The 8949-nt window shown below is 43.8% G+C and overlaps 1 long non-coding RNA gene across 1 annotated transcript in view; it reads right to left on the bottom strand.

Annotated features, from left to right (window-relative positions):
* Positions 1-278: 278 nt before the first annotated feature.
* The window catches only part of LOC115070731, a 9086-nt gene continuing 415 nt past the window's right edge, over positions 279-8949 (bottom strand). Inside the window, exons 2-4 of the long non-coding RNA XR_003849880.1 lie at positions 7914-8112; positions 7079-7477; positions 279-1095 (exon numbers count right to left, since the gene is read on the bottom strand). This is a non-coding gene — a long non-coding RNA (uncharacterized LOC115070731). The remainder of the gene's footprint in view (positions 1096-7078; positions 7478-7913; positions 8113-8949) is intronic.

Raw genomic sequence — 8949 nt, 5'->3', positions numbered from 1 at the left:
CTTTTCACAGAGCCATGCATTTCTAAACTGCAGGGAGCGTTGTTTGTTCAGGGGAAGACTTCTTAGACACTGTTTCTAACCTGTTAGAACATGTAAATGCCCTACTGCACAGCCTATATCTACCAATAAAATGAGGGTCTCTGTGTGGGACCCAGGTCTCGATAGATGTTGAATTCAACCAGGTGATACCAGTGTATAGTCTCGACTGAGAGCTGCCACTTTAGGGATTGATAGTGAAGATATGTCCTGAAGTCAGAGCAGGAGGAAATGAGGTGGAGGAGGTTGCCGGGAAGTGTTTTATTTGGGTTTTCCCAGAAGCAGGGCATGGCGGCAGGATTTGAGAGCAGGTGGTATATCAGGGAAGCCACCGTAGGAGGAGCTGGGAGGATAGAGGGAAAGGGGAGCAGTGGAAGGTAGCCAATGCAAATGGGAACTCCTGTGGAGTCTTGATTCTTTCCAAGATATTCTCAGTGTTTTCTAAGTCCATCACTAACTCCCAAACCCAGTGGGCAGCTCTGTCAGTGTTGATGTCCCGTGACCAGCTTCTACCCTCTAATGCAGAGCAGTGTCACTTTTGCCAATTTTTAGAGCACAGCAAAAATCAAATTCAACTTTGAGACTTGTAGACGGCAATGAGGAAAGGCATGATAAAGATTCAGACACAATATGCAGAGAAGTTTAAAAGGACATCAGGATGAGCCTTTGCTGCATGTAAGCATTAACAAGTCAGCAAATGGTGATTTCTTAAACTGACTGCTGCTCTTCACTAAGGACACTGTGCTGAGTGGGAGGCAGGGATTTGGACGAAGAGCCCCCAAACATGGGAAATTCCCAGAGGTCTGTGAGAAAGGGACTTAGAAAGGGACTAATGCACTGAGGGGCTGTCCTCACAGGGCCAAAGGGGGGACCACCCTTCCCCTTCTGCTCTGGCCCTCGTGGGGCATGAGGCATAATCTGGATTTTGGAACAGGAGGTGGCATTAGAAGTACTTGTCTTCAGGAAGCTTTTTCCCCAGTATTTTGCCTCAGGTAGCAGCTGTAACTGGTCACGGCAGTGCAGTCCAGCAGTGGGTGTCATCCTTTCTCTAATGATTGTCTGTGGGGAGAGAAAAGCAGATATAAGAATGAGAGGGATTTGTGTGTTTACCAAAGTATTTAAGAATACAAAGACTTTTCGGTTAAAATTGCACCACTGTTCTCTGACAGATCACAGATCGCATGGAATACCTTATTGAGGTTCAAATTTCCCGCAGCAACTGCATGAAGCCTTTAAATAGCAGTGAAATCTGTGTCATTCAAGAAAACTCCAAACTGAAAAAGGTAGGTGGCAAGTCAGCTCCAGTGACTTCAAGACCCATCTTGGGGTTACCAAGACTTCCAAGTAGTCAGGAAAACAGAATTTCCAAACTCTCTAGAGGTCTGATTGCTCCTGATTTGGAGTTCCAGATGGTCCACCTTGTTGGTCTTATAGTAGAGGACGTAGGGCTATGAATATAGCCTTTCCCCAGCCCCTCCTCCTAGACAGGAAGTCATCAAGGCCACTTCTGTCTCAAAAGCCCCACCATCTCTGGACTTTTAGTGTGGGAGAAGATACTGACACATGTTCACTGAAAGTCTATCCTCTTAGACTGATTCTAGCTGCCCAGCCTGTGTAGATACAAAAGAAATCCACTCGGTGCACATATCCACTCATCTAAAGTTACTGAGCACTGTTACTGACCACCTGCACCAGGTCCATTCTAGGTGCTGGAGATGAATTTCTAAAACCACGTAATGTCTCACCCTTCGTTCGTAGCCCACCTCAGATCTGGGGAGCTACATTATTTGTCCAACCTCTGTTTAGCATTCTATCACTAGCTGAGAATTGCTCAAGGGACCCTTGGCGCACAGCCTCCTGGGTATTCATTTGGTAAGAACTGGGCTCAAGTAAGGGTTTCCACGAAGGACAGGGAGTAGCCAGTCAAATAGCTGCCTTCATTTAGAGTCTTTTGGTCTCAGCCTGTATTTATTGGTCTCAGTCAGTAAGGAGTCCTGGATTGTTCATTCCACAGTACTGAGTCTGAGGTTGGTGGAGGTCCCCGGTCTATGGACACATCTTTGCTCCTTTATTTACAGGGGTGGTTCTCCAACATGACAAGGCATTACAGGGAGGCTCCATGTGCAGATGGCTGAGTCCCACTTATAGTTTCTTTTATTTTTTTAAGCTTTTACAATTATATTAGAATTTCAAAGAAAAAGAAATCCTCAGGGCAGGAGAGCTGCTAATCTTGGCAGCTGCCTTGAGGACGTGAACAGTAGGAAGAAAGAAAGACATGAGGCCAGGCAGGTTTAAGAGCTGCGTGGGAGGTCAGACACGTGGCTGACTGGCAGTCACATGGCTGGGAAAAGGAAGCTTTAGAGAAAGTACAGAAACACAAGATGCTAGGGGCAGCCCAAAGCCTTAAAGAAAGCAGGCAACCCACAGACTACATGGCTGTAGCTAGGAAGTTCTGTGCTAGTAGGTGGGATTCCAGGCAGGAAAAACTCACTAACTCATTAATACACTAGGTATTCGGCCCATCTATTTAGCATGACCCACCTTCCTAGGGGTGATCCTGTGACCAGATGATTTACCGATTAAACTTACACAAAATGGAGGCACTTGAGGTATTACATTCCCCACTGGCTCTGGGACATAAGTTAAATCTTTGACTTGTTTTTATTTTGAGGCTCATATTGGGTCCTCAGAACTGTAATTTTGATGGCATTTGGGTGCCTCTTGATCTAGGAGGCTAGGAGGAATATTACAAGAGGTCCAGTAAAACTCAATTACACCTGAATTATTGGTGTAAGAACAGTAAACCTCATCTAAGGCCATGTATGATCCATTTTTCTTTAGGAGCAGTAGGCCTAACCCCCTTCTGTGATGTAGCCTTATTCAGTAAGATTTTCATTCTGAATGAGTTCCCAGCAGATGTTGCTGCTGATGGCCTTGGGAGCACATTTTGATACCCTTTGTTGTATAAATTGAGCAAGAAATTGCAAGTACGACTAATGGAACACAACCCCATTATGTCTGACTGAAGCAGTCTCTGTAAACTCAAATTAAGCAAGTGCTGTCATGTCCAGACAATAGCAGAGACTCCTCAGAACAAACGTTTCAGTGCTGAGCATGGACTAACGCCATCCCACCTTTTTTATTTGTTTTGTCTTTTATTATTATTTGGAGGATGATTGTTTTTTAATTTTAATTTTTATTCATTCTTTGAGAATTTCATACAATGTATTTTGATCATATACAGAATACCTCCTCCATTTCTTCTTAGATCCACCCATATCTCCCTACACCCCCTGTCCTCTATTATTTTTTTCTTAAGGCCTATTGAGTCTAATTTACATTCCCTAAATAGTCTTGCTGCAGGTCCATTCCCTGGAGTGTGGTCAACCTAACCAGCATCACACCTATGATGAAAACCGACTCTCCCTGTCCCAGAAGTTGTTAGTTGGCAGTCGTTCCTCAGCTAGGGGTAGGGCTTGATGCTCATCTCTCCCCTCCATGCTGAGATTTGGGGTGGCTTGGTTGTTTTAGGTTTATATTTTCTGCTGGGCTCCTTGGAGTTTTAGGACAGTTGCTGCCCCGTCTGTTTCTAGAACACTGAGGAGAGCAAGGAGACCTGTCCTCAGCGAGCCTACTTGCTTCTAAAGTTTCCACAGTTTTGCTCAATTTTTATTACACTTTTCATCAATAACGAAAACCCCCTCTTTCTGAGTGTTTGGAATATTGCCAAACACCAATCACACTGGACAATTTTTAATGAAAATGTCTCCAGAATCTATATATCTCTATGAAATATCACATCACATAGTGGTGGCTGAAGTTCTGCTTTTCCTTTGATGAAGAGTTTTTTGTTTTGTTTTACTTTGTTTTATTTGAGACAGGGTCTCCCTATAGCCCCAGCTGGCCTGGAACTCGCTTTGTAGACTAGGCTGGCCTCAGACTCATAGAGATCTTCCTGCCTCTGTCTCCAGAGTGCTGGGACTAAAGATGTGTGCCACCATTCCTGGCTTTCAAGAAGCTTTTTTTTTAAAAAGAATGTTTTCTCCCATCAGTTATTTTTTAAGTATTTACCAAGTATATTTAAAATTTCCCTGGACTTAGTACTATTGATTAAAACAATAGATAATACAATGCTGAGCCATTTGTACACTTTTAGAAAATGACACTTGTTTTATTTGTGGTGTGGCAGTTTTATAGCTTTATTTTATATGGCTAGTTCTCTGTCACAATGACCGTGTAAGGCCCTGAAAGCTGAGGCAGGTACATGGGTAACTGGTGTAGGGAGCTTGTTGGTGAATCTCCATTCATGTTGTTTCCTGGATGAATAGACCTGATAGGGTATGGGTTATGGAATGGAACAGTTCTGGTTGCTACAGCCCAGATAGCTTTGTCAGGGCTCGTGTCAGTATCTACACTGATGTGTGTAATCTTTTTTATAAAATGATTCCAGATCTCTTAGTACAAAGGACACTTGTATACCTTGATTCTGCCCTCTCTGGACACCATGTCATTGATGGCAGAGATGGTACCCTGCCTTAAGTCTTTTCAGAAGTCACTCTGCTGGGCCTAGACTGGGAAGCAAGAATATAGAAGATGGTGTCTTCATTTGCCCTTTAGTATACAGTAGAGTCTTATATGCCACTGTGTATTTAGGATTTGACTTTATAAATACTATCCTCAAACCCTCTTGCTATACATGGTAAATGCAGAGCTATTCATACATTCCATAAAGCCAAGGGCCATGGTGGTCTCATCTCGGATCTACAGAATCACTTCTGGGTTCAAACACCCGTATACTTTGTAATTTAGAATCATTTAAATTGTTCTTACTCTTACTCTGATTGTTGAACAGAAGTAATAATCATTAAAACAAAGCATATTAGTTTGCATCTCACTTTCTTTATATTGTAGGGAGTTTTAAAGCAAGCTAAGAACTAAGCTTATTAAGTCTAATCTCCCACCAGATGTCACGAGTGCGAGTGCTGGCATTTGCAGTCTGCCTGTGGTCAGTGTGGAGCCAGGCTTGCTCCTCAGAACTGCTGGCTGGCTGACTGTGCAGCCTCAAGCTCTGTAGACTCATGGGGGCAGTGTTTGATGGGCGGGGACCCATCTTCTAGCATATTCCTAGAGTGATACCTAGTAGCAGGGCAATTCTTTTCCTTTTCTTTTGGTATGCTTATTTTAATTATTGCTGTCTTTTTCAGGAAATAAACTGCACCTTTTTGGTAAGTGCACTTCCCTGGTATGGCCAGTTCACCCTGTTGGAGAAACGGTGTGAAGATGTCTGAGGGTGTTCTTGGAGCATCCTTCCCACACATCTGCCTTTCTCTGTGATAAAAGAGTAACGGCAAGTTCAAAGCTGTCACCAACACACTTTTCCTCACGCTTGCCTCTGCTTGTTTTTCTCTTTATTAGTCCCATCAAATAAGGGATGAAATGGGTTCTGTCTTGGCACCAAGAATGACTTTTCACTGGTGGGCAGCTTGAGGGTCCCCCAGAGTATGGTCTACTTTTGTTTTCCATGTCTAGTGGAAGAGGAAATCTCTTTTGATTGCATAATAGTCCTTTACATAGCTCTGAACACAGCAGGTATTACTCAAGAGATTATCTCCAGATGTCTTGTTGGGTCTGAAGTTCCTTCCTGTGTGAGAATTCCATGTGGATAGCCTCCAGGGTGGGAGACCCACTGTGACAGGAGAAGCAGCCTGTCCCTTGGGGATCTTTGTGACCTGGGTGACTTGCATTTCTTCTGTCATTGTGAACAATGGTCAGGAAGAGAAAGAGAGGGCCAAAAGTGAACTGTGCTGTCTAAATATGTCTGTATGCATGCATGTGGTGTGTGTGTGTGTGTGTGCACATGTGTGAGAACCAAAGAGAGAATAAAAGAGGAAAGTGAGGAGGTGGAAAGGGAAGTGGATAAACAGGGATGATGGCATGAGGTAGAATTCTTTAACAGAGGTCATCATTAAATATAAATATGTCTAATGGGGAGTTACTTAATGGGTAGAGAAGTTGCAAAATAAGGAATTTCACAATATGACTGTATTTGATACTGCAGAACTGTGCATTCAAAGTGATTAATATAAAAATTTGATGTATTGCATATACTTTACCACAATTAAAAAAATTAAATGACCTTTCTATTTTTGTTTTATTTCTGTTGTGCTGATCGAACCCAAGGTTTCTTGTGACATGTCTATTTTAACTGTAGTGTTAGTTATGGTTCAGAAGGCTATGTGTATTTCCTATGTCCCTGACATGAGCCAGGTTTATCCCCCTTGCCTGGTAGACAGTGAATTTTAATATATCTTCCCAGACAGGAAGAAGGAAGTCATGAAACTCAAATGCACAGGGCCTCCACTGCCTAAGCCAACCCCTTCTGCACATCTATCCAAATGAGCATTGGGACTGTCTGTCCCTGGGGGCTTAGTGGGGCTGGAGGGAGTGGGTGTGCTGGCATGAGCATCCTGGAAGAAACTTTTCCCCTCTGAGTGTTAGGTGTAATTAGACACATCAAATTATTTGTAGTCTGCCAATGATCACAGAGGGTTAGCAAGACCTAGGGACAGAGAGCAGCACCTGAGAGTGTGGGGAGCAGCTCTAAGTCCAGGGAACCATCTTCTGAAGATTCTCCATGGTCCTCTGTGTAAAAGGTTGGGCAGGCTTGCCACCATGGAGCCAAACTGAAGGACTAGCCTGTGGCTCAGTGGAGGGGCTATTCTAGCCCAGTCTCTTACCATGTTCTGACCTCCCAGCTCTCTGCAACCATGAAGCCAGAGATGCTAATCTGAAAGGTGGAAAATGCAATGGGAAGTCAGCATGCCCTTTTAAAGCCGGTTTATTGCAATGCTAATTGGGCCCTGTGCTAATAAAATAAATAATTTTTAAAAAGCAATTTTTTCTTCTATGTCTTCTACTTTTGTATCTTCAGGTGAATTTAAATTTTTACTTACATAACATATTTTATACTTGTGCTATAGTCTTAGGCTCCAGAATCACACATATGCACACACATGCAACATAAATATGCTGTAGATATCACCTGACATGGACCCAGAATCTTTTCACTGTGGTGTTGGGCTGCGTAGGTCTCAGGGCTCTCATTGCTCATCAGTGCTGGGTTCCAGGAACCTGCCATGGATGAACTCCATTGTCAGCTGCCAAGCCTTTTTCCTGTGGTAAATTTGGTCAGCATTGGGTGTGGGCCATGAGCAGATGGACGTGGGATCAGATGATGTAAGGGTTAGGTGTTCTTCACTGTGGGATCCCAGCTCACACTTAGTAGCTGTATTCCTCCACCAGGCACCACAGGCTCCAGGTGCCCTCTCCTGCCAGCATCCTCTCTGATAGCTGCAGCAACGCCCAGTGAGTTGAGGAGGCAGATAATGGTCTCAACGATGTCCACATTCCAGTCCTTGGAATCCTCAAGTGAGATGGGCACCTAGTGAGAGCAAGTCCAAATGGTTCCTGTGTCCGGTACCAATTCCACCTCAGCCCATGCCAATGATGTCAATATGTTGAAAACCAAGGCCCAAAACAAAGTTCCTTTCTCAGATAAATAATCAAAGGGATGGAAGCACAACTCATACTATTTCTTTCCTTCTCACTCAGTGCATTTTCCAAATTGTTTTTTCTGGGACTTAACAGTCCTAACAAAAATAAACCCAACTTTACCGGTTTTCTTATGGATGCACTGTGCCCTTGACTTCATACACAACTGGCTGTAGTGAGTCTGAGGTCCTTTCCCAGCATCTGTTGGATGGGTATCCTCAGGCAAACAAGTTCACTATCAGTGTCTGGGCAGTCCCTTCAGTGAAAGTTGCAACTTCCTGTTCCCACCCTGCTCAGATACTTCATCCTCTTCCCATAACACCTACCACTTTCTTCTGCCCCTACACCATGGCTCAGTCGTGGGAGGCTTCCCTGCCTTGCGTTCAGAGAGTCTTCTGCAGGGACTTCGCAGATACATGCACATATACACCAATGTCCCCCTGATCTGTATCAGGGCCATTCCTGATGGGTTTCAGCTTCCCGTTTGCTGTGTTGCATTCTTGGAAGGACAGAGGCTCCATTAAGCTAGTGGAATGGAAAGCAAAGAGGTGGCACTGCGACATGGCAGAGGAATGGGGGGCACTCTCCCTGCCTCTCTTGACACGTCTCCAGACAGTAGTGCCTGATACTTGCTGATGGGACCTAGCTCATGACCATTTTTATCCATGTTGGAGCACAAGGAAAATGAGTTTAAAGTCTTGGCCAGTCATGGGAGTCAGACTGGCAAATGGGAAGTGAGATCCACGTAGGGGTTGGTTCTGTAGGAACCTCAAGGACACCATCTATGAGACTCCAGACTTCAAAAGGTATAGACTATATAGCCCCAGTTAGCTCACAGGATGTGAGATCCTGTCCAAAATCTCCCATTTTCTAGTTTCAAGGTCTTTACCAAGTAACTCAATACTCAATAACTCTCCCAAATCTTAGAGAAGCACCATCCCTGCCTACCTCAGAAGAGGAAGCTGGGGTTCAGGAAGGGGTAGGAACAGATATGCTGAGTAGCTTAGGTGCCCTTCATGTAGGGCTGGGGTTCCGATTCTGGGATATGGCTCTATCTACATTCTTGATTTGCATGTTACTGATGGAATTGGGCAGTGGATACAGAAGACAGTGCAGGAAAAAAGTCTTAGTCTGCCACCTCATCCCATTGTTTAATAGGAGACCTTATAATTCATCTGTAAACCTAAAAATGTACAGCCGATTTTGAAAGAGATGTACCCTAGCTCAGAAAAATGTTATTGAATAGGTTAATGCTGTTGTAATGAAATGCTTCTTCTAATTGAAAAAAAATATTTTATTGAAAAAAAATGTAGGAAACAACATATCTTAAAATGAAGTGGAGATCTTCTTTAAAGGGTAAAA

Source organism: Nannospalax galili, unplaced genomic scaffold (assembly GCF_000622305.1).
Source record: "Nannospalax galili isolate Female #2095 unplaced genomic scaffold, S.galili_v1.0 scaffold1490, whole genome shotgun sequence".
NCBI lineage: Eukaryota > Metazoa > Chordata > Mammalia > Rodentia > Spalacidae > Nannospalax > Nannospalax galili.
Note: the sequence above shows the minus strand (reverse complement) of the source record. Positions and strands in the feature narration are given on the sequence as shown.